General features: G+C 39.8%; 1 protein-coding gene and 1 long non-coding RNA gene across 2 annotated transcripts in view; one reads left to right on the plus strand and one right to left on the minus strand.

Moving 5' to 3' along the window:
- IRX6 (iroquois homeobox 6) overlaps positions 1 to 26,863 on the plus strand; it is a 163,541-nt gene that overhangs the window by 58,373 nt on the left and 78,305 nt on the right. The gene's annotated exons all lie outside the window — the stretch shown is intronic.
- LOC134158845 (uncharacterized) overlaps positions 1,024 to 26,863 on the minus strand; it is an 89,178-nt gene continuing 63,338 nt past the window's right edge. The window contains exons 2-3 of the long non-coding RNA XR_009962932.1: positions 6,170 to 6,254; positions 1,024 to 1,121 (exon numbers count right to left, since the gene is read on the minus strand). This is a non-coding gene — a long non-coding RNA (uncharacterized LOC134158845). The remainder of the gene's footprint in view (positions 1,122 to 6,169; positions 6,255 to 26,863) is intronic.

Raw genomic sequence — 26,863 nt, forward strand, 5'->3', positions numbered from 1 at the left:
AATACACCACCACCCCCCACCCAAAAAAAGAAAAAAAATCTGAGAAACATAGGGCATGCATAACCAAAGACAACTGATCTAAGTCACTCCTGATGCTAATCTTACTGCAAATAATATGTGGGGTACATGAGAAAATGTCAGATCCATGCTACCTCACAATTCCTGGCTTTCACTCCAAGTTGAAACTAATCCAAGGAAAAAAAAAAACACAAAGGAAAGGCTGAAAGTTCGATCGTTATTTAGAAAGTTTAAAAGAAATAAAAAATGTAGCTCCCTTGAAACAATGTTAGATGAGTAATCTCACAAACTCCCCAAATAATATCAGTGTCTACAGCTGTTAAAGTTTATAGGTGCACAAAGAATGCAATTAAAACATGTTATATTGAAATCAAATAATTCCTTCCAATTAAAATGTAGAGAGATACTTTATACAACATGGAATGTTCCATATAATTATTCTTCAAAACTAGAATTTTGTGATTAATAAAATAAACCTAGACCTTGACTGAAAAAGAAACATTTCTGAAATGCAGCAGACTTCATCCAAATATCTTGTCGGAGCAAAGGATCAGTGCTTTTAACACAATCCCATTCCACTGAAGTTAAAGTAAGGTGAGCGTCTCCCTTAAAAAAATCAGAGCTCATAAAACACTTTTGGTTTTAGCATCAAAGATGTGTTTACTGCAAACACAGAAATGTAAGGGAAATGAAATGGTGAAAAAGGTTGCCACAGTTTCAAGGATATATTTTTAGAACTTTTACACTGGAGACCTATGAACCATAAAGTGTAGCTTTCATACACAGCACACACCAGTGTTTCATCTCCTCTGCCAACTGGATGTTGCTGCATGTTTCCAATCCCTAGTAAGTTTCATAAAGGCAAAACGAACTTCACATGACTGCTCTCCTCTGCTTTCCTTCCCCTGTTGGGTCACATCCTGCCAAATCCCCTGAGCCCACCAACAGCTACCCACCGTGGGGAGCATGGCGCTGCGTGCTCTTGCCCCAGCGTCCTGCCTGCAGGAGCTCTCAGCGCCTGCTGCCACTCGCAGAGCAGTCAGCGCAGCCTGCTAACATGCACAGGATGAGGCCCTTAATCACTAACAGTTCCTCTGGAAACTCTACCAGAGATAAAAAGTACAAAGACACTGTTGGTTCCAGTCCCCTTATTGAATTTTCATTGCTTCTTTTATTGTAGCCATGAATTCAGTCCATAATGTCACGTGCTCTTTGTTCTCCAGGCTGACATACATTTTAATACCCAGCGCAATATCTACGCAAAGACTAAGGGTGTTCATGTGTAGGAGAGTTAACACTTCACTACAAACATGGTTATAGTTACAGATTAAAAGCAACACTTTCAATGATTCTACAGCTTAATATTTCCAACTCCCATCTCTTTCTGAAGGTCCTCCTCCCCTCCTTTGCCCCTGCTACAAAAATCTCTACACAAGAAATGCTGAGCATACAAATTATGTCACTGACATCTGGAAAGAGACATGACTACCCAAGTAAAAAATAAACCCAACGGAGGTCATGGCTTTAACAGACTGTCGCTCTATATTTAAACTGATTGATTCATACAAAGACATAATTATAAAGAACATTGGAATCAGCAGCTCCCAGCACTCAGGATTGCAGGCACAATCATGTTTACAGGAAATATATTTTAAAGGCTATGCCTGGCATAAGCTAATTGATACACTCGATACTATGCTACACAATAATTTAAACTGTGAATAATGCCTACTTATTTTCCTACCTAGATAATAACAACTTTCTTTCAACTCTACATGATCATGTGTCATTTTTCAGGATATTCTTTGCATAAAATCTATTGGTTATGCAAATAAAAGGCTTTGGAGAATAATGTACAGTAACTAATTTGTATAATCAGTTTCCCTCAATTCAGTGTGATAATGATATGTAAAGCACATCACTACAGACTGTCTGTGAAATGAATTCTGTCTTAATATGCTAGTCAACTAGCCACTCGACCTTTACACAGGCTCACTGTAAGAGGAGCAGAAAAACCCACACACATTCTTTCAATTTCTAAAGGGAAATTCGACTCTAGCCATAGAACAAAGAAAGAAGAAATAGAAGTAAAAGAAAATCAAAGAAAAAGTGATTTGGATTCAAGGGGATCAGATGTTTCATTTATTGCAGGTTGGAGACCTTCAATCAGTCAAATGAAAGACACATTTGTATTAAAATACCTACAAGGCAGAGAGAAAGCCTTGATCAGGTGTATTAGATTTAAGTTACAGCTCTCTTGCTGAGAGATGTGAACCCACCTTCCAGTCTATCTGTTCTCAATATTGAAGGTTTTCTGTGTTACAAACATTAGGTGAAAGGTAGCTTGCTTGCCTTCCCACGTATCTGCTGGATATTAATGAATATATTTGAAGCATACACTACAAGGAGACATGAACTTAGTGTGCACCACAGTCACCCATAGCAAGGGATGCTGAAACAATGTCAGGGATGTGACATGAAGAGCAGTCCGGAGGCTGCCAGCAGAGAGGCTGCAGCTCCATTGGTCACTAAAAGCATGGTGTTTCCAAAGGTAAAAATTCCTCTTTGCCATCGTGGCAAATGTGCAATTTTTATTGTAATAGGGCTGTGAGCCCTCCTACACAGGTGAGAAAAGAAGCACTATGGCAAGAGCCCCTGCCCTGGTTCCCACTGTGTTCAGTCTCACTTCTCATTACAAGTTGTGCAGGTGGTAACAAGTCAAGTGCTGACCTCATGCCTCATTTTTCACACCATCTGTTCCTCACAAAAACTCCTTGAACCCACTGTGAGCCCTTGAACCCTACACAGAGAAGAGCACCAAGCTTGATGGCAGAGGTCAGGTCTTCTACATCTGCAGTCCTAGGGTGACAGTTTTGGTTACGTTGCCTGGAGGAGGCTCCTGAAGTGCTTTATTAACTGATTACCATTGCTTGTAAATTACTGGACCAACATTATTCCAAAACATTTTGTCTTATTAATGGATTCTGCTGAGAGTTACATTCACAGCAAATTTTCTGTAGAAACAGAGGCTCTGTTATTGGTGGTTACATCCCTGATCTTGACTTGGGAAACCCAAGTCCAGTCCTTGTTCTGACTTATGCAGAGCAAGGATTTGAGCCTGGATCCCCCCTAGCAGTGCCAATAATGCTTGTCACTGCAATCCTGCTTCTTCTGTCAGCGCAGCATCTTCTCTCTTTCACTTTGCCCCTGTCTAAGGGATGTACAATGACCCCATACACTGGAAAAACTGTCCCTGAGCCTGCCATGAGGTCACACAGACCCTGCATGCCAGCACACTAACAACCAGGAGTTACTGCTAGAGTGGATTTGCACATAAGCTTCAGACTCAAGTACTGGTCATCTCAACTGAAAGACAAGTTCTTTCTGCATTATACAAAACATCTCAGTAATCTAATAATGAGATTAATCCCACAGATGCCTGAAGTAGGTCCTCTGGCAAAAGATACACACTACACAAGCAAGTTAAACATGTAAGTTTTAGAGAAGCTATTTCACTGGGAAGACAACTTCTGCATGCTGTTTCTCAGGCTTACCCCAGTATACAATTATTGCATTCCAGAAAGTAAAATACCAAAAATATAGTTTTAACTCAGGCCCTAATTTTAAATATTAGCTCCTGATATCTAAGTGCATTTCTAAACAAGCCACTATAACTCTGATCTCTGCTTTCACATATGCATTCTGCAAATACTGCATAGTGGTATGAAAATTTTAAAGCCATTCTGCTCGTAAAATAAAATATCTGCCTTGTAAAGTTTAGCTGATCTTTTCATTTATATACCCGTAAATTCTCCATCAGTCCAGAAGATGTGTTATTTTTCTTTTATTTCCTTATTTTTAATATTTTCTTTTGGAAAAAAAAAAAGTATTCCCCCAATAATGTTTAAATAACGCAGCATATCAGAGATATGTAGTCTGGTTTGGAGCTGGTCAAAGGGTGAACAGGCAAAAATAGAGTACTTGAATACAGCTTATTTTCCTTTTATTACAGCTATCTTTTTCTGGATTAAACTGAGGGCCTGTAACAGTACAACTTCCATGGCCGAATGGGGAAATCTGTGCAAGAATTTGTATCCTCCTTACATACGATAACACATCATACAATTTTCACAAGTGGATTACAAAGCAGCACCCCGTACATAGCAGTACAGCTGATAGACTAAGATAAAATCTGCATCTCAGAGATGGTATTTCATGTACAGTTGAAATCTGCTCAGAAGGAAAGGAGCTATAACACAAGGCTCCCTTTTTAACAAAGTGAACAAAAGGACCCAATACTGTGAAATGAATTCCTTCATTCTATTTATAGTGAAATCTCTTTCAGTGCATGGACATTTAGTGGTTTACTTGATATGTCTTTTTTCAATGTAAAAAGTAGCAAAATGTGCATTTCTCCCTCTGAAGAACTGATTATTTGAGGTTAGGGAAGGCAGCCATGGAAGAACGTACAAATTCTCCAGCAGGAGAACAGGGAGTGCACAAGGGTGCAGCAATAGACTTGAGTTCTGTTGTGTCTGAACTGAAACACAAAGATGGTAGCCAGGTCCTGCCTTGCCTTTGGGAAGACAGTGTAGCCCATTGATGCCAATGGTGCCTGGCTAAACCCTGATATTGTCCTTACTACACAAGCATATTTGAAATCCTTTGCATCACACCCACTGTCAGATCATTTACAGCTCTTGCCATTTGCCTTCTGAACAATTCTGACCAAAGCAACAACAAAAGCAGCAAGACTGGAGCTTCATAAAACACCCCACAGTAGTCTTAATACTTCTTGAGCAGACACATCATCTTCACTTAATTTTCTGACTGTCTTAATTAACACATTTCAAAAATATCTGAATACCTTACAAGGCTGTTGTCCAGAAAACATGAGACTATCTGCCTGCCAAACACACAGTAAGACAGCTATCTGGGGCTAGCCAAGACCACCATACCCTAAGAAATTCTGACAGTCACCCTGGTTCCTTACTCAGTGGGTGACTCCATGTCTCAAACCTTACCCTTAAACCACACTTCAGCAAACATGCACAACTACTCTGATGTAGCACTCATTCCACGTGGAGGGTGTCACGTAATATTTAAAGCACTTTAGGTTCATTACAGCAAGAAAAACCTGCCTTCAGGTGAAATCACCTAAAGTTTGGCAAGTCATTAGTTAATTCAACGTGTAAAAGATCTGTGGCTGTGTCTACAACAGAATAAAGATCAACAGCAACCATCATCAGAAAATCCCCAAATGTAAGGAGGGCTGAGGTTCATTGCCATTGCCTCCTCCATCCCTGGATAAGCAAAGCCTGCTTGTCTCCCAGCTTCAGAAGCAGCAGACTGTTTGAAAGGGAAGACTGTGCATTTGGCAACTTTGCTTGATTCTCATCTCAAGGGGAAAATCTGTTTCCACCCCATGTGGACATTGATCACTAGAAGGAAGCTCTCATAAACAAAATGCTGGAGGCCATGTAATCTTCAGCCTTCCCTTTCCCCCCAGCTCCCAGCAAGCCAAATGTAATGTATGAAACAGCAGGGATGTAACTGGCAAAACGTCCTTGAGTGCAAAGGAGATGTGTGAAAACATACCATCTACACCAACATGAACCAGCAACTCTTGCTAATCTGCCCACATTGTTTCAGGGATGCACTTAAACATTAAGCATGAAATAACAACTTTCTAATCACAGCCTGCCAAAACAGGGCAGAATCACAGCTCAAACAAAGAGAATCTACCATCTAATCTAAGATGAACCCAATTTCTTTTCTTATAGAATATTAGAGACTTTTAGGGGACTGCAACCTGCCCTGACATATGCCTTCAATTTCTGGTAAATAATCACAGTCATCTTTGCTTTGATATAAAATATGTGATAAGTACGAATTATTTCCCAATTCCAGTTTGTTAAAGTGGAAGTCAGACTTTCATTCATGCCAAATTGTTGCATCAGAAGATCATCTCAGAAATATCTGGAACTTCTTATAATCTAAAAGCTTTAGCTAGACCAGGTTATCATCTCACTTGTGGCCATTTCAAAAACAAAATAAAATGAAAATTAAATAATGGTATCAGAACTATGACATAAGGGGGTTTAGGCCAAAGCAAATTAATTTATATCTTAAAAACAAATAAAGGCCTTACTATTGCAGAAGAATGTTGCCTCCACGCTGCAGAGCTATCAGACACTGTCACGTCACTGCGACTTCCACTTAGAATGTCACGTCCCCTGTAGGTAAGAGATACGTTGCATAATGTTACAGATGGCACAGCTCATAACAGTCAGGATTACATTTATTAAAATCAGATGAAATACTTATTACTAGATTCAATGATTTTCCAGGCAAGGTGACCTGAGCTGCTTCTGTGCAGTACCACAGTAAGATTTTCCTGCTGTAGAAAATAGCTACGGGTAGAGCATAACAATTACTGTTCATCAGTACCAATTACAACAGACACCTACTCTAAAACTACATTCATAAAAATTGGAGTTTACAAATAACTGGATCCTCAGCATCATTATTTTACTCACTTTCACCGTAATTATTCATGCAGCTGCATCTGTGTTTATGTGAGTGCTGGGGCCATGGCTCTAACTTCACAAATCATTATTCACTTGGGAACCACTGTATGTGAGTATCAGGGGTGCCTTCTGCTTTTATATTATCTCCAGTTAAAATGGTTGTGGACAGCAAGGAGAAACAAAAAAAAGCCCCTAGCAACAACATCTTCTGCCATTAGCCTGGACCTTCACCCTCAGAAAGAAAAAGCAAACTAAATTTTTCACGAGTAAACCATAACCCAAAATGTGTTTATGCAACAACTAAATTGTTATACACAAAATAAAGGCATTTTATGAAAACAATCATCTCAGCTTCCTACTTGGTGAAAAGGACTGCATGTGGTAGCCAGCCTGAACACAGGGGTTATCACCATACCAGTGTATATACATGTACATGTACAGGTCTATCTTCCTCTAGCTACCCACACTACATATAAAATCTCTCACATAGATAATGCCTAATTCTTCAGAGCAATGGATTAACCACAGTTGAGCAGTGGTTTTGAGCATACACTGGTACAGCTGAGGGCACAGCGGCAGTGCAGGTATACATAGCTGTGGAAGCAGCCAGCAGGACCAGGGCCACAGCTACACGAAGCCCACACAGCACCTGTGTTTCCCTCCTCAGATACTGACAGGAATGCTCACACAGCCCAGGTCACTACTGAGGAGGAAACACATCTCAAAGGCACTGGCTTTGCCCAGGCCCTCCCTCTACCTTAGGCATGGAGCTGCAGTTGGGCCTGAGGCAGTGCAGGCTGCACCCCAGCTTCCCCTGCACCCAGCCACCCTGCCTGGGTGTTTTATAGTTATTTCCCTCTCTCCTCCTCCAAGCTGGCAGTTGTAAATCTACCTTTCTGAAAATTCAATAAAAAAATTAATTGGGGGGAGGGGGGAAGTCATTTCAACCGTAACAATAAAAGACCAATTGACTTCTCAATTTTCTAGTGGGCAGGGGAAGTCAGGCACAGCACAGGGACAAACTCAATTCTCCAGAGCTCTCCCCTTCAGGATTGCCAGACCTACAGTCTCAAGGATGGTGTGTCCCCTACCGCTTGCTCAATTCCGGATGGGTATTATTTTCTCAGCTCCCAGGGAAGCAAGAATTCATTCTACATTATTGATGACTCGGCGCTCAGCCACTGCGAGGGCCTTTGGTTCAGTGCTTTCCGCAGGCTGTCACTCATCTGCTCCAAGAGCTCCCATTATGCCAGGGCAGGCGGCTTGCTTCCCCACCTCCTTCCCAAATATCTTCCTTTCATAAACAATCAGAAGAAAGGAACCGAAACAAAAACTGGGGGACATGGTGCAGTGACAAGCCTTACCCACACTGAGGCACCAGCCGTGTGAACTTGTGCGTTAAAGGCGGCAGAGGGACATGAATCGCTGTGAGGGAGGGAGGGAGCCTCGGAAGGGCTCAGTTTGGCTACCGCAGGGCAGCTGGTCGGTATTTTGATTGATCACTCTCTTGCTTGTAAGCCTCAGATCATGACACAAACAGTTTTGGACAGACTGAGTTTTCTGAATTCTTCCAAAAGAACATGCCTGCTGCCAGAAACACCGTACCTTGACTGAGCACCAGTCAGAGTAGGAGTTGGAAGACGCACACTCCTCACAGGGCAGGATCCATCTCTTCCTCTTTCTGTTCTTTGCCTCTTGCCTTTCCTTTTTCTTGTTTTTGTGGTGTTTGGGTTTTTTTCTTTTTTATTTCTTTGTGGGTTTTTGTTTGTTTTTCTTTCTTCCTTCTCCAACCTAAACTATTACTTCATTTTCTTTTGGAAATCTCTGCACTAAACAAGTATAGATCCGCATGCAACTACAGATATAGAGGCTGCACAGTAGTAATTAAGCCTCAGTGTGTTTCAAGTAGGAACACCAGATGCCAGAGATACTCTTAGTTAATGAACAAGCACCACAGACCTGGTAATTACCAACTAGAATGTGCATCTGTAGCCTCTGAGGATGCAAAATACATGCACAATTTTTGCAGAAATCAGTTCTGTCCATCAAAATATAGTTGAGGTACAAGATAGTTCAAGTCCAAATCCTAATATTTCACAGATGGCCCTTAACCCACAAATTTCTCCACACTGACTAGCATATGCCTACTTGCCCTACCAGTTCTTCAACCCAGGGATGTAACTGTTTCCAAAGAAGGATGACACTTTGCTTGGTTCTAAGAAAACCAAAACTAACAGCAATCTTGATGAACAGGTTCACAACTAGAAAGCAACTGTAATAATACAGTTGGTCTATTCTAAATTAAATGAGAGAAACCTCAAGTTCATTTTTACGATACAGGTTTATCATGAGGAGTAGTTTCTTCTATGTGTTTTTATGTAGTCCTAGAATATTTTGGGAGGAAAACCTTTCAAGAAACTATAGACGCATATTCAGGCAAAGTGTCAGACCTTAAGTTTCCAAGTACAAAAGGTAGTCACGAATTTGTATTCAGGTCCATACTTTTCTCCTTCCTACATCTAGAGGGTTTGAATCAGTGGCTCTCCTCTGCTTGTAATAGCGCAAATTTTAAGAACTCTATAATTAAATCTTTATTTCTGTGAGTATATTTCTATTAGCTAAAACTCTCTCTGTATTATTTCTAATCATGAATGTAGAGTGGGAACAGCAGTAGAAGCTCTCCTAGTTGCCCAATTTGTGGAAGTTTTATAGAACTGATTTCTAAATATTTGGCAATGACTATTTACTAAAGCCTTAGATATTTTTGCTTTTAACCTCTGAACCCATCTGTCCAAACCTCTTACATTACCAGTATTAACCATGCCCTCAAACTTGTATAAAATGGGGAGAGGCATGGGTTATTTGAACTGTTCAATGAAAGACAACAATTTAAAGAAAATTTACAGTGAAATCCTATCTTACCCCAACAGTTTCAGTGATTGTGAAAAAAACACCTAAAAAAAAAAGTTCAGCAATTTCACACAGTGGAAAACAGCCCAGGGCATAAGAAAACTAAAACCAAACAGTTTGCCGTCAGTGCTGTAGACTGTGTTCAGTAAAAACAAAAGATCAAACAAGTTCTGTAATCATTATATAAAGCACATTTGCTATGGCATGTGAAGAAAACATACTTCCTTCCTAATACTAATTAACATTTGAGAGTTGTGGGCTGAAATGCAGGATAAAAATAGCTGTTTAATCACTCAGCAAGATGTAAATGTTATATATAAAGTATACCTAACGGGTTGGAATATTTATCGCAGAAGTAAAGAAAGCTTTCACTACTCATGAATTATAAAAGCTTCTCTTCCTGCCTCCCTGCAACAATACATGGAGACTTTGCAAGTATGTAAGACTTAGGATGCATGCAAACATAGATTGTTTGCAATTTTCCTTATTTGTAAGTATTAAAATGTTTTTGTAGAAGCCAAAGTTATGAGGAGCGAAGGAAAGTGTGAGCAGAAAACATAATACCAAATGGTTTTACGAACAGCACAAAGACAATCAGTTATTGTGTGTATTTGAGGGTTGCAGACAATGAAGAAAAAAAAAATCCGAAACTAATACCAACATCATCAGCTTAACCTGAACAGTCCTTAAATATCCCTTCGAAATGTGCTACTAACATACACAAATCAAACAGCTCTGCTGTTTGATTCCCAGATCTACCTAGGTACATTCCCACATCTACCTTTGCTTTTCTGAAATTATTTCTTCTTTCCAGGAGAGTGGAGTGCTCCACTCTTCCACAAATCAATTCAGACATGTTTTGTCCTTTTTGTCATCCCTAGCTATTACTTCCCCTTTCCATATCCTGTGGTTTCCCAATCCTATGGTTTCCCCACTGCCAGCAGCACCACTGTTAAATGATTCCTCATGGGCAGGAGCCACCACTAAACAGAAGACAACCGTCATGGTACCAACCAGACAACCAGAGCCCCCAAAATATTCGCAAGCATAAACTATACTAAAAAGTTCAGGGTGCCAAATGTTACTGAAATAAGATTTCAATAGTTTCCTGGTAATAACATTTCAGAAGTTTCCTAGTAACTTTCCCTAGCAAGAACTGCAGGTAGGATAACAACTGCAGAAAAGGCTTTGAAATATGCAGTGCTTAACACTGCACACTGAAAAGCTAACACTTTCCTGACTATTTAGAGACATGCCATATTTCCATCCTCCAAGATTTTTAACCACCTGTCGAGCTCCTTCTCTAATACAGACATCAATGAAATATATTCTTGAGTAACAACAGTGATCTGCAGGACTCAGCTGAAATTCATGAGCAGAGCATATGAACGCATCTCCATGGTCACTGCCCCTCTTATCACAACTTTGGCTGCTTTGGGCTGGATTCAGGAGCAGTTATTTACCCAGCAGAAAACTCGTCACAACATGATGATGAGTTTTGACTCAACACTGGTTATACCTAGCCCATATGAACAAAGCCATTAGGAAGGCAAGACTGTCCATTGGGTGCTAGGCTAATGAAAAAGAAAATGGTGGGAGTTTTCCATCATCAGCTTGGGGAAATAAAACACCTCTCTGTGCAACCTCTATAATCCCAGGCTGAAATCAGAACCCAGATTCAAGCTACCTGCCAATCCAATCTCCTGCTGTAAGAGGGATGAGAGTACAATTTCAGCCTGTGAAGATTAAATAAAACAGATCCTTAGAAGACCGAGAGTACAGCGCAGGACAGCATGTTCTTACATCCTCTTCCATGACTCTGTCAGCAGATGAATTAGATGAAGGCAGCAGAGGAGCAGGAGCTCTGATGGCAAATCTTCAGGAGCAGAGGCTTAACCTTACAGAAAGCGAAACTGTTCAACAGCACTGTTTTAAGATTACTCTAAACTGACAAGATAATTAAAAAAATCTGGCCATGGAAACCAAGTCACAAGGCTCGTAAGCCAGGGTAAAAAAAAAAAAAAAATAAAATTCAAGAAACAAACAAACCAGAAGAAAAAGAAAAAAGAAAATCACTGAAATTTAAAAAGCAATTAGTCATAATGAGTCCAAAACCTTCCCTATGACAGACTCATTCCACTGAAAATGGAACTGTTTATGGCAACACAAACACCACCTCTGCTCCATCTTAAAAACATGATTCATACCACTAAGTGGCTTTGTTTCCCTCTTGTAGCATGTGATGTTTGGTCTTCTTAAAAGGGTCACATTGAATTAACGTGTTCACCTTGAAACCACACAGTGGAACAAAAAGCTGTGTGCCAAACAGCACTCCAGAGAGGACCAGAATCCAAGAATGCAGTTCTCCCGTGCTCAGTAAGTAGAACAAGTGTCATGACAACCTTTAAATGCTCAGGTCCAAAACCATCTCCTTCCAGGTCCCTTTCAGCCTGCAGCAGAGCATCCAAAACATGCAGCCTGCATTCTGAGCACTAGGCAGGACAGCCCACAGGGGAGTGCTGGGGGAGCTGTATATCTAACCACAGACAGACTGCAAGGATCAACTATCAGAGACTTGGTTATATGGCTGTCACAGCTCATTGGGTTTCTTTGTCTTTAACAACTGAAAGCATTTAAAAGACAGCCCTGTGTTCCCGTGTCTAAAAAGCATTCAGTAAAGTTCATATATTTGGCTTCTAAGGTGGATGGAGCCCCCCAAAAAACCCTCAAAAACCTGACTTAAAATAGCCTTAACAGTACTTTTCTTGAAAGGAGCTGAGAACAGGTTGTGGAGAGAGTGACAGCGCTGCTAACATCTTAGAAGGATTTACTTTACACATGTGACCTATTTGGTGCATTGTCTCAGTCATGTAGTGCACGGGGAGCTGGAAGCATAACAACAAATAAAAGATACGGCTTACACTGCTAAAAGATGTCAGCCATTTCAGCCTCTCTTGTACAGCCATGAATAACTCATTTCAACTGCAGAGGGAAGCTTTTTCCAGCAAAAGGAACCTGATCCAGAAAGTTCTTCTGAAGAGGAATTTTTTCCAAACTATAATGCAGAGCATCACTTATGAAGAGTCCCTCAATAAATGCTTTGCAGACCAAAACACTTGGATCGAGATTACTCTGGTGAGCCTCAACACTGATTTCCTAGACTGAAGACAGGCAGGTGCTCTGCAGCATCCCAGCACAGAGGCAGCCTGACTCAATACGGAAGCACCTTGACTCAAAGGGGCCTGTCCATCTATCTATTCTGTGATGGAAATGGAGACACAGGATGAGTCTTTCTGGGCTTCCCCTGTGTATGTGTGCTTGCATAGAAAGTGTAGGTGTGTCTATGTGTATCTTCCGCTCCCAAGGTTCATCATATCAATGATAAAGGCATGGAGACTATGAAAGTCTCATCATGGTCCATGTTTAAGAGAAAGAATGGTGCAGTAAGACTTTCATCAACAGAGTCTGCTTCTAATGTCACCTTGCCACGTGCTTTAGTGCTGCACATCCTGTGTTCTGCTTGGACCAAGAGAGGTACTACTGCAGCACTTCCCCGCAGGATGCATCAGGCTCCCTGCAGCTATAACCCTGTTCTCCCCAGTGAGCTTTTCCAGAGCCCTCTGCTCACATCACACCAAAGCCTCTACACAATGTGAATCACAAACGAGTTGTCACTTGGGAAACAGTGAGGGAAGGTCTTGGGTCCTTACTTTAACAGAAAAATAAGGGTAGTGCTATTCTTTGCTTTATCACAGTAGCTAAGTGCTGCGCAGTGCAAGGAGCAGCACAAACTGGTAGAGCAGAGCCCTTGCCTTTAGGAGTTTATAATCCAACAAGAAAACCAAGGGACAGGGGTGTGGCCTGGGGTAACCAGGGCAAGAACAAAGTTATTCAAGAGAAAAAGAGAGTAATTTTCAATGTAGAAACATGGGAAGGTTTAAGGGAAGAGAAGACATATTTGTAGGCTTTTGAGGAAAATCCTCCTTAGTCCAGCTAGACCTCATCCACAACTGTTTTTCCGTTTCTGTTCTTCCACATTATTTTGCCCTTAATCTCACTGTGCATTCTTCCTCCCAGCTCAAAGAGCAAAGCCACAAGGGAGCCAGATGTGCTCAACGTATGGATATAAAGAGGCAATCTGCATAACAACCAGAACCACGTGAAATAATCTCATTTTTACCATCTTGCTTCTATTTTTTTTTTTCTAGTGGAAAAAAAAAATAGAAAAATAGATCTAGTTCATGATTTTTTCTTTTCAAAGCAGTTTCATTTTCTTTAATTCCTTCCTTCACCTTTCAGGTTTTGGATATAATGTATGACTATATAAATACTTCCCATCCACATATATGCATGCATTACTGCTTTGCAGCTATATGGCAAAGGTCCTTTCTCTACAACTGATATCATTAGAAGTGAAAGACAAGTGCCCACCATGGTCAAGCAAATAACCTAATGTTCATATTGTAATTATACTACACAAATAGGGTCCCATTAGCCCCTCTATGGGCCCAGTGTAAGCCTAAAGAAATCAATAACAGCAGCAATTCACTTTTAGGAATTTTTAGGAGAGAGAATTGTGGAAGGATGAAAAACAAAATTATGGGTCCGTTAACTGTAAAAAAAAAAAAAAAAAAAATTTTATTCTCTTTTGATCTGTGGCAGTACAAACCCATAGGAGATCCTGAATACAGAGATAAAAGGCTCTTGGTTTAGGATATTTGGATACACAAATATGAATGACATCTTAACCTAGACCTCACATTCCTCTTAAGAACTGGTATTTTCATCCCTTTTATTATTAACTTGGTTCACCAGCTTCCTACACTCAAAGACACAAAACTGCGAACAAAGGAAATCTCCACAGAGAATTTTTGCCCAAAGGATGTTATCTTCGAAGCCGCATTGACGGTGAAGAGAGGAAAGTGGCTCAAGAAGCAGAACAAAAAGTTTAAGAAGTGCAGGTGCTCTGAATGGTCTCTGGAAGACATTGTCTCTTTGCCAGGTGTGGAGACTGGATTTTGCAAGTACTTTCAAACCACCACTGTGGACTGTTAAGCCCTGAGCATCTATAAAAACCTGGTCTCAGCTGTGGGTGTTGAGGACCTACAAATGCAGCCAAATAAAATCTGGTCTGTTGGATTAGACCCAAAGCCAACTGAATCAAATTTTGGACCGAGCTTTAAGAATTTTTATTGTAAGACATAAGAAACTGGACCTTCCCCTCATGCTATCCACTGTACAAATGCACTCTGAGAGACAGCCAGCCCTGCAAAGAGCCAGCAGGCTGAGGAAGGATGGAGAGCAAGTTATGGTCACAGCATATTGGTTGCAGGGCCATGGCAATATTTATTTAAAAAGCAGTTACACACAATAATTTACTGCCTCTGATCATTCTACTGTTACCAATGTGCTGCTTCTAACACCAGCCTACTTACTCTGCTCATTGTTCAGAACAGACCACCACTGAAGTTGTCATTCTAAAATATTTTCCACTGTGATTGAACAGCGGCTGTAGTCAAGTAGTTCTATCTCCTATCAAAGTTTGTAAATCATAGTATTTTAAAAAGATGCAAGAAGCAAATAATCTGGTATATAATAGCTATTTGATTTTTTACACGTGTAGAGAAAATGAGAACATTAGATCTCTAGCCTTTAATTAAAAAATTGTTGGGAGGAGGGAGTAATATCTTAATAAGTAACATCTGACCAAAAAAATTTAGTAAATCATACCCTAAGTGTGGCCAAAAACTGTAAGATTTGCTGCAAGCAAATCATTATTGTTATCTAAGTCTGAATAGCTTCCATCTGATTTCTGTATGAAAATACGCTCCATGGAAGCACAGCCTTGAACTTCAAAGTACGTGCAGGATGCTACTAATTTCTGTATCTGACAGTGTGATGCAATGTTTGGATTTGCATCTCTGCACTTCAAAGTGTGGCACTCTCTAGATAAGGTCTCCATTTATTTTGACATGGATTTGCAGAGGTGAACAAGAAAGCAGCACCCAAACCAGACTGTAATTCCCCCCTAAACCAGAAACCAAAAAATACCAAAAGCCCTGCTCTGTTTGCTTCCCTCTGAATTCATTAATGCCCTGGAGAACAGGGATTACGGAAGAAGAGTACAAGTCATGGTTGCAGTACTGCAAGTAATCTCCAGTGTCCAAAATGCAGTGTCAACATATGGTACTCAAATGCAGATTTAGAACATCTTTGAAGTAATATTGAATCTGACTAATGGGTAAAATGTAGACCCAGCTCCTTTTTTTTTTTCTTTTTGTTTAATTTCATACTGAGGCTGTCAAAATGACAAGTAGGGCAGCTATATGTTAGTGCATCTTTATTCTGTGAATTACACAGAATTTTATCTAAAATCACTACCAGGATGAATTCTGATGGTCCTCTACTTTTTGCCACCCTAGCAATGCCAGGATCATACAATATGATAATGTAAAGGCTTTTGCCCTCATGACTTTATGACAACACTTAAAAATTCATATTATATATGTGCGCAATTTCTATCAGGTTATAGACCTATAGAAAACTCTGAATGTTGGGATATGATTACAAGTGCAATACGAATCTTATTCATTCCATCAACATACATTAAAAAGCTCCTAGAACTATTCTCACTTCCCTTGTATAGAATGCTAAAATATTTCTCAATACCAACATCTGCTGATCAGAAGCATATATACAACTGCTATAATTATTTATTTACAATTAATTAAGCACTGATCATATTCAGCAAAAGCATTTGGGAGAAGAAAAAAAAAATGTATCTTAAAAACCTGACAGAATAGAGGTGTTGAAGGGGCAAAAGTGTAAAAATTTTCAAGATGAAAACCCAGGAGGAAGTTAGTGGCATTTTGAATGTAGGTTCAAATAGCTGCACCTAAACGTACGTTATGTAAGATCCCATGGTCACGGAGGTTTCTAATTCAGGAGTAATTACCAAGTGTCCCATACTCTATGCATACCATCCCTATAATTAAGTTTGCATAATATGCCACTACATTAAAAGGATTGCCTTTGTATTTAATAATCTTTTATTTATTTATTTTTATTTCTTTTATGGAGAAAAGAGGGGAAAAAAACTATCAAAGCTAACAGGACTCAGAAGATTTGTGTAATAAATATCATATGCAGATTTTTATTTCCCAATTCAGCTGGAGACCAGTATAGTTTTTTGAAGTTTGATTAAGGCAGTTCAGCCTCTCAAAAGTTTCTGTTTCAACGTTAAAAATAAGTTGTGTGGTGTTCTTCTATTAATTATTTTTTTTATAAAGGAATAGTAAGTTTCATTTACTCAATTAAAAGAGCAAAAATTAAATACTGTTCAAAGACAGAGTTCAAAACCAGTATGCTGCTTCTTACTCATTATGATTAGTTATCATTTGCTCAGTGCAATATTTACACATATTGCAAATCCCCCAATATTTTCTTGGGTGAAAAATGTCAAGAGGGAGTTTTCACTACATCCTTCAGGATTTGGGCCATACTGATTTAGAAACCTATATAATTCCAAACATTTTCTCCATTATATAGAATACTTGCACATTTAAACAACTCTGTATTTAGAACGAATCTCAGAGCTTAAATGCAAGTCGCATCTGGATTGTAAATTGTGCTTTGTATTATACAATCTGCAGTCGCTGGAAATGTTTGTATCCTTTACTGAGAAAGAATGATTCATTTCATAGAAATTTTCATCTGCTATTAATCTTGCAGGATATAGTTAGTGTTCTGATATTTTCAGATATTGTTTTATGGAGGGATTTAAAGTAGCTCTCCCTTGGCAGCCTGCAAGATTACTCAGTGATTATAAGCAACTCAATACTGTATGACAGCATTTCCATGCAAGGGACTTACAATCATGTTTCATTAATTCGGCTTGAATGAAGCCTCATTTCAGGCCTTGAGGAGCTTAAGATTTATGTGAAATTAATAACATAACAGATGTCTTCACAATTTGGTTCCTCTGAAAAAAACCTGATTACTTTGAAAACTTCAATGCTTTAAAATGCAGACTGAGGGAGTTTTTACTCTAGGGTAAAGAGTTATTCGTTTATATCAACTGAATCTCAGAACTAAGTGGAATTTAAATGTCAGATTTATATTAAACAGTCATATTCCCCATTATTACATGTAATAAACAAAAGCCTATTACTTTCATTAATAAGCAGTGTTGGACATTTAAACTAAAGCTTAGAGAGATAGAGTCAGCACCTTTGCTAAGAAGTAGGCGTAAGTGAGACACAAGGGAGGTAAAAGAAAAATATCCAGGAAGTCCTGTTTTTTCTATCTTTGTTTCTGATAATTTAATCATCTTTCCCTCATAGGAAAACAAAATGCATCTGTGCTCACACAAAACTCCCCACTTTATAAGAGCTGAAGCTGTCTCTTGTGGATGCACATGCCTAAGGCCAAACACCTCTTTCTTTCACAGGACACTTTAAACGCTGGCTTCTTTTCCTTTTTTTTTTTTTTCCTTTTTTTTTAACAATTCAATTCTTTTATCTAGGCTGCAGTCACACGAGGTGCCTTGCAAGCTGAATTTTAACGCATGCATGAGCAAGGGGTTTATCTTTTAGGAAACTGTCTATACAATTACTTCTCCAAGTCTCCCTCCCCAAAAAAATAATTGAAATAAAAATTATCTCTTAGCTTTGCTTTTTGATCCGATATGCTAAAGGGCATGGGGAACAATACATTTTTGATTCACACACTCAAGTACAGCTGATAGGATAGTCACTGAGATGGTTCGATATGCAAATGTGTTCCATTAAGGGTTGAAAAATTGACCCAATGCAGGATATTACAGCTAAGACACTATCAGCAAAATCATAACAATTAGCTGTTTGATTGCCATAGACACGGTTCATGCACCAGCCTCACATTTATAATGAGGTATCCCCCGATCCCTTTTTTGCCTCACCCCACCCTCAGCACCATGTCCACATTGATACCATGCTTTGCCAAGAGGTAAGGGCTCTGAGATAAAGGCGAAATATCAAAAGCATTAGTATAAATTACATTTGTACATTATTAGCTATTTAATTACATGAGATATCAGAGTAGAGCTTGCTGATTTCATGCTTATGTTAAAAGTTACCATGGCAGTATTCCTCCCCTGTGAGACGGCATCAGGAATTATTGTTAGCACATGCTAAAACAGACAAAGCAATGTATTCTCACCACATTCTCTCCCTGACTCTAAGTTTAATACCAAGGAATTCCTTAGGCATCCAAAAGAAAAGCACGTCTGGCATGGGGCTATGAACCAGGAGATCTGAATTTGCAGATAAAGTCAGCATACTAGGCCTAAGGCGGGTGGTGCTGTGCTGACTGTGGAGGAGACTTGTTCTGCTCTCCATGAGGGACACCCGGTTTCCATGCACAAGAGCCCCCCTCCTCGCCTACACTCCCGGAGGGATGGCATTAGCTGTGCCTCCAAAAACAGCTGCTTATCAGCTCCTCTGGAGGGAGGGAGAAGCAGTGGGTGGCAGGGGGTTGCAAGGAGGGTGGGATGCAGGAAGGGAGAGGGTGGAAAACGAAAAAGGAAGAGGACCAAGAAAAAGGAGACATTAATGGGGTTGAAGGAAAAGGGGGGGGGGAACTGCGCTCTACCCACACATGCACTCAGACAAAGGCCCACTCAAGCGACACACTTATTCATGTGCTGCTGATTTCTCCATATACACAAACATGCAAGATAATGCCTAAATGTACATATCAGTGCACCAGAGAGAGAGGAAATCAAGACTCCTGAGAGACGTCTTATGGTGTCTTGCCTCTTTTTAAGGGAGGGAAACCAGCATTTTGCACTAAACATCTAAAATCTCCTCTCTGATGAAACACAACAAATGCTGCAGTTACATACTAAGTTTTTCCACTGAATTCCCCAGCTGGCATTGTCCCCAGTGCCTGTGTGTCACAGCTATGCAAAGCCACCTTCAAAGGCACTGGGATCCCCCTAATCGGGCAACAGGGAATGATATCAGCATGACTGGATCGGAAAGGCTTGGATTTAATGTAAGGCTTTTACTTCTCTTTGGTCTCCTGCATGAGGTCTCTACGGACACTGGTTAACAAGGACAGGTACTGACAGATGTTGTCATGAACCATGGCAGAAATATTTTTGCTCAGAGAAGATAGATTTAAAGGAAATGAGCAATATGAATTGCATCAATTCATGAATCACAGATAGCTGAGATGGCAAAGGCTGTCTTTATCCCCATGCCAGTGAAATATTTTCACCCATGAGGTATGGGTCCTTTTCTGGCAGACTTAGAAAGCACACCAAAAATCTCATCCAGAGAGGAATTACCCACCACTGAGCTGTAGACAAATGGACCTGAGGGTCGAGTTCTCATTTTACCTCATCAGGTTGAAAAAGCAAAGAAACATGAAACCTATCATGTATTATGTTTAACATAGGACTGATACGACCTCAGATACCAGCTACCACCTCCTTTATCAGTGACAAGGAAGGATTGAAGGACTTGAAGCTGTTGCTGGGATGAGTCTGGCCCCAGAGAGATTTGGATGATCTTTACTTGGAAGTCTTTCCCTTACACTGTGGCTGTAGAAGGCAAAAGTACAGAACATTTTGCACACAATCCTGAAAAAGGATGGGAAACCTGAAAAGCTATGAGAAACCCTGAATGCAGCACTTTCCTATTTTTATCCCACTCTAGTGCGTTAATAGAAAGTATGAAAAAAATCCATGCACTTCACACTAAAGTGGCCTAATTTGGAGATACTTTTTAGACAGTTTCCCATCTCTGAGCACATCTATCGATAGCCCCAGTGAGTGAGACTGTTTGTCTACTCCATTCTCCTTTTCTTCATCTACAGCTTTGTCTGGGGGCACTGGTACCAAACATACAGATTCCTCATAATTTCTCTGAACAGTTTCACATCTTATACCAATCTTCTCTAAACTGAAACATCATTTATCACTATAGAATAATAAAACCAGTGTTTTAGTGAAGCTGGCTGTCAAGGAAAAGTAGAGCAATAGAATACCTGGGAATTAAGAGTAATTCAGGAGCAAGTCAAAGTTTTCTGGAAGTGGCAAAAGCATTTAGCATGGGGACTGTGAAAACAACCTGTAAATCCCTTGGCTGCCCATTTCCTGCAATACAATCTCCATGCTACTGTGAGCGTGACCCATGACCTGTTGTTCTCACACCAGGAAAGTTCATAGGTCGCCAATATTTCTGCTCCATGTGATGCTAGGGCAGCAAAACTTGAAATTTCGAATACCTGAATGGACAGATAATCTCAGACTTCATGCGCAATTGCAACAGTTCATTTTTGCTGGAATTCCGTTTAATTGTTGACATATTTACTTCACCTTTTTTGCCTAAATGAAAATTTAAGCATTAAAATCTTGTTAGTACAAAAGAAATGGAATACCGAAGGCCTTTTTCTCTCCAAAACGCTCATCATCATTAACACCTTCCGCACAAACTTTCTGCATTGCTTAATCAGCATTTTCGACCAACTGGAACATTACTTTTATGTTGCACTCATCTGCTCTCACCTGGTTGGAAATGGCCACTGAGATATGGGGTACAACTGCTTGTACTGACATTCTCACATGAACAAGCCAAGTTTGGAACTCTCTGGTTTTGACTTGGCCTACTATATATAAACTCCCATGAGAGAAAAATCCAAAACCAGTACTAATAAAAGTGGGTATCAACATTTTGCCTGACTTTGTACCATGCCTGTGGTTCTCACCCAAGCTGCTTCACATGGCAGCAGTGGCCAAGGCAACTGCCGTGACACCAGTGCATCTTGCCCTAGTACTTTCCCCCTTCCAAGCACAGAGACTCCATTGGAGGCTGCACATCCACTGGAGTTACACATTTGAGCTGCCTTACTTTAGTCCTGGAGTGGTATTCACACTTTCTCATGTTGCTCATGAGCTGGTTTACAACTTGATGTTACTCAAAGTCTTCAAAACTCAGAGTCAGTAAGCATCATTAAACTACATGGGTCAGCTCTCTGACACATGGTCTTGTTCCTGGGTCCAAAATGGGATAAATAATCTCCTCTCTCTTGGTTTGCTGGAGTCCCCAGATATTAATACTAGATGCCTACCTGTCTATTTAAAAAAAAGAATATTCACAGCTCCATCAGTGGTGCAGTTAAATGGATAAGAACTCACTCAGTATTATCAGGGGAACAACATGCTTTCTGCTCCAACAACTTTTATTAAATAAAAGAAAATCCAGCAAACAAGCACCCCAGCCAAGTGATTTCTTCATATAATGCCTGTTATATTCAGTTTAAGGGGAGAAGTAAATGAAGACTGTAATAGGAAAAACAAAACCAGGCAGATCTAACTGTACAATAAATACAGAACGTGTCCTATTTAATCTGCTTACAGTAAGATCCACTGAGCAAAATTATAATTTGATATGGCTCAGCTTAGCCAATAGAAATTCATAAAATGTCTTAACATCATAATACATTGTACAAAAGAATCACTAAGTACCATAAAACATATGGGAATATGGGTCTGTATTCATCCATTACTCTTTGCCAGTGTAGCATATTAAAATGGTTCCTATTTAAGTGCAGAGATCCCTGAAGTATACTACAGTCTTTAATTAAAATATCAATAAAATGCAAAAGTGCATTGGGGACATCTGATTTTTTTTTTTTTTTCCCTTTTTGGTTAACTCTTTCAGAGAGTTATTTCTTAATAGCTTCATTACACTACTGAGGTTTGGAACAATTAAAAATAAGCAGAAGTAAGCCACTTTAAATAATTAGCTGCAATCTGAGCATGATCTGTATCTTTTCTCTCTAGCACAATTCCCTGCAGAAGTCACTGGCAGGTTAAGTCAAGACTGGAAAAGTAGGTCCTTATTTGAGGCCAGGAAACAATGCTTTGGGTATCTCATTTCAGTATTTTATTTTCTTTCAGTAAATTTTGAAAAAAAAACAAAAAGGGAGCAAGATCTTTTCTGACTCCTTCTGTGACCAGAGACCTTAGCCAGGTAAGCAGCAGTCTGGTTTTCAGTAAAGGGGGCAGCTTTTACTGGACAGGGGAGGCACTGACCTGGGAGGCAGGTTGTCTCTCTGAAGTTCTTGCTCCGCCTTTCCATGTGACATCAAACCCACCATAAATGGAAACAACATCTGTAGATGGCCAGGAGATTATTCTCTATTTGTATTTTCTTTTCTTTCAATGAATTTTTAAAATCACCTTTGAAAAATTCCTTTTTAAGAAACAAAACAAGATACAGCATGATGGCAGGGGAGTTGGAACTAGATGATCTTAACGTCCTTTCCAACCCTAGCTATTCTATGAGTCTATGATGTTCTTCCAAAATGAAACAGAATTCAGTTATGAGGAGAACAGAAGATCCTGTCCTTCCTTTTTTGTAATATTGGAAGGACGACAACAGACTAAGTAAATAAGCTTTTCTCTTTCCTCCTCTTCCATTCTCCCAACCTCTTGTACCACAAGAAATATTTTCAAAGATAAATTCTTTTTCTCCACTTCCCTAAAACACTACAGTATTTATCCAAAATCTGCATTTCCTTGAAGAATGAAAGTATACTTTTGGAATGGAATTTGCCTATTGCTAGCAAGATCAAAATCTTGCCAAAAACCATGACACTGGGAACAGGCCAGAATGTCCACAGCACTGCCCAAGGCACTTCTGGGTGTCCTGGGGTGCTGCTTGGGTGCAGGAGGGCTTTCCTAAGGGTGAGGCTGGGCCAAGGCCGGTTCTGGTTTGGGATCGCATCAGAAGCACTCTGAAGTCAGCGGCAATGTATAATCCAGCCTGAAAAAATAAACTCTTCTCCCATATCGTGGTACTTCCAGGCAGTATATTGACATGTCTGGACTGGCAATTACCTTCCATGTACCAGGATTATACAAAAAACAAACCATAGGGCTACTTTTCAGATCTGTGCTTAGTGGCTAGGTACTTAACATGCCTATCTTTTTAGTAGGCTGGAGAAGCAGAGAAAGGAAAAAAAACAGAAGTAAAGAAGAGAAATTTAGCAGATCAACATGCCTTCAGATCTGTTTCTCCTTCTACTTCATCCCTCTCTACATCCACTTTTACATTAAGTGACAAGCAGTTGGCAGGTTTTGCAAATATATTGACAATAGCTGACATATTTTACAGCTGTGAAGATTTGTCTTACTAGGGTTTCAGCTGGTTTCTACTAGCGAACAGCCAACAGCCAGATTTTGGAGGTTATGACCTCTAGTTGTTTGAAAGAAACTAGAGGGAAGAGGCAGGCAACACATTCTGTGCACAAGTCTGCTCTTCCTAGAATATTTTTAGGACTTGCTCACATAAACCAGATTCTGTTTAATGATTCTTACAACTAAATAAAAAGAAAAAGAAAAAGAAAGTGATTGGAGAGGACAAAAGGACATATCTTGTGAATGGAACTGGGGAACTCAAACAGTTATGGAGCCCTATCTTGTACAGTGCTGAGCAAGCGCTTCCTGCAGGGTGCCAAATGTTCTTACCTCCTACTGGGTTTATGGAAGGTGAAGGTATTTAGGTCAGTATACTGAATTCCCTTTGGTGGAGATAGTCCACATTATGTTTCTCAATTCCTCCAACTCTTTGATTTTTCCTTTTATTATTTTTTTTTTTTTTAAGCTGAAATAATTAGGGATTTGGACAGCTAACAGCAGAGATGCTCAACCCTCCTGTCAACCTCATACGCACTACAGGGATTTCTTACAGACATACTATTTTCTGTAATCCTAAAGATCTTATTTAGTGTTACTATTTGCATCACCTCCACGTGATGTCACTGCAACAGTTTGGGAGGGGAAGGAAGAAGTGCACTTCTAGGATAGACCAGTGGCATCAGTCAAACTCTGACCCAGTTTGAGCTTAAATGAATGATAAATCAAATTGTGATTGTTAAACAGACTTACAAACTCCCACATTTGTGGATACTACACATGGGTACTACATCATGACTTGACTAAGTTACTTCTGTCAATTATAAAAGTGATGGAAAACATGAAAAATCCATTAAGTGCCCAACAAATAATTTAACCTTAAAACACTTAATTAAAACACTAGATTAGGCTCAATAGAGCTCACTAACCCACTTGGCTCTTCTAGTGAAATGGGCAGACTACCAGAAAAGCCACTCCACTGGCTACTCTGAATATAAGGACAGAAGAAATACTTCTAACAGCCTTAGGTCTGTTCACTGATGAATTAGGCTCAGGTAAATGGAAAGTGTATCTTATTATGTCACTGTTGTATGATGGGTTTTAGTTATTTTCTGTGATCTGTTCCCATGCAGCAACATCCACACATTGTCCAGCTGAGCAGAGGTGATAATTTCGCAGGAAGGCAAAGGAAACACACCTCACCTGTAGGCACCAAGTGGATTGGAGGCATTGCTTCATAGCATGGGAGCTACTGTTGCTACCTCAGCAATGAAGCCCTGAGTGCTGGGAGGTGTATTTGGTTTGGGCATGAGGAAATGGGAGAAGAATCTAAATATCTGAATTAAGTGCCCGATGTTGGGAAATCACTCTTGGGTACCAGCTTCTGGAGATGGGAATTTTGAAATCCTTATTGGTGGCTGCTTTGGAAGAGGGTGTTGGCAGCTTGTACAGTTGGCCAACATATGGCGTGTCTCAAATAACACCACCCCACCGAGTCAACAGGAAGAATGGCCCTGGGACCTCTCTGGTTTTTAGAAGACAAGGGGAGGATTAAAACTTGACAAATGTGAAAAGGAGAAATACCAATGTTTTACTGTAAACCAGCCAGCTCCTTGATCCTTGTTAATGCCAAAAATTTTATTATTACTAGAGGACATACCACAACAATTACAAATTTTCAATTGAATTAGACTTAAAGAGGCTGGTCTACAATAACATATTTATATGACTGGTTTCTAATGTTGTAGTTAATTATAAAAATAACCTGCCTGCAGCTAACACATACACATCTATATTTAAATAAGTCTTTTTTTTGCTTATTAAGAAGTCGGTTAGCAAAAAAAAAATTGCTGTTATTTAATGCTTATTAATAAACCATTAAACTAAAAACTGTGTGCAAATCTGTTCTTGCATCTTTACGCTAAACACAATGCAGTAAAAAAACACTGCAGCTGATATGTACAAAACATTATTCAGGAATGGCTCATGTGCACCCTATTCACATCCAAATTAATATTCACCTGTAGACAAGTGAATTACAGATCTGTGCTGAAGTGTCTTAATCACAAATATTTTCTCATCAAATCACAAAATAAATGGGGATGGTCCAGACATAGAAGAACCTGCCACTATTTGATGCTAATCCTGTCTTGAAAGAGCTCCATAACAAATACCCTACAGTATTTCTTTGTTGTATGAAACAGTGCCAATATTCAGATCTTCCCAAAGTTACCATACTGCTGAGGAGACTGTAGGCAAATAGTATCAATTAGCCTCCATTTTCCCTGTGCTCCCACACTGACTTGAAGTGCAAAGTCTGAAATTTTAAGGTCATCAACTCCTCCCCCTTCTTCTGCCCTTTAATAAAGGAGAGACACAGGTGTATTTTCTTCACTCATCAATAATGGTCCATCCTGTCTACACAGCGCAGCCAGTGTTTCTTTCCAGCAGGCCACGTATATTTCAGAGCACACTTCCATTTCCTACTCTCCAGGAGAGACCTCCCACACCTAACACCATTGCTGCAGTAAGAGGTGCTCCCTGGCCTACATTTCTTACATTGGAGTCATGCCTGAGCTATGGAAAATAGAAACAACATCTAGGACACTAGAAAACTATTTTCTTCTCTTACAGTGTTCCTTCTCAAGTGCAGCAACAACTTCTGTCATTGTACCACAACAGCAGTTTAGAGATGCTGTACTGATAAATGTGGGGAAGGGATATCTGCATATACATACACTTGCCAAGACACACCGTACAGCTGTGGAAGAGTCTCATCCACTAAGTGGAAAGTATGTGACATGTTTTCTGGCCATATCAGACTTTCAGCAGGCTTTGATTTGAAATGCAACATCTGCAAGTCAAACACTTCCATTTGTTAAGAAAACAGATATGTTTGTTTCCCAGCAAAAATAAGGAAAACATTGTCAAGTTCAGAGGCAGAAGAAAATTCAGAGCATTTTGCTAAAGTGGAATTTTAACATTTTAGACTGCATCAAAAGGTATGAATTGCCTTGATGTGCCCTTGATTTTTCTCCAGTACCCAAATAAATAATCGACAGTTTCCCCAACAGAGTATGTGATGCTCAGGAAAAATATATGTGAATTCCAGATTAAAAACACAAATATTTCTTTATCTGTCAGACCTGTTTCCGGAAGATAAGTACATTCTTTCTTTCAGAATTTTCGATGCCCCAAGGATGATTCATATCGTGGTTTG

This window comes from Pezoporus occidentalis, unplaced genomic scaffold, assembly GCF_034315485.1.
Source record: "Pezoporus occidentalis ecotype Australia unplaced genomic scaffold, CSIRO_AGI_Poc_V1 ctg135, whole genome shotgun sequence".
NCBI classification, from domain to species: domain Eukaryota; kingdom Metazoa; phylum Chordata; class Aves; order Psittaciformes; family Psittacidae; genus Pezoporus; species Pezoporus occidentalis.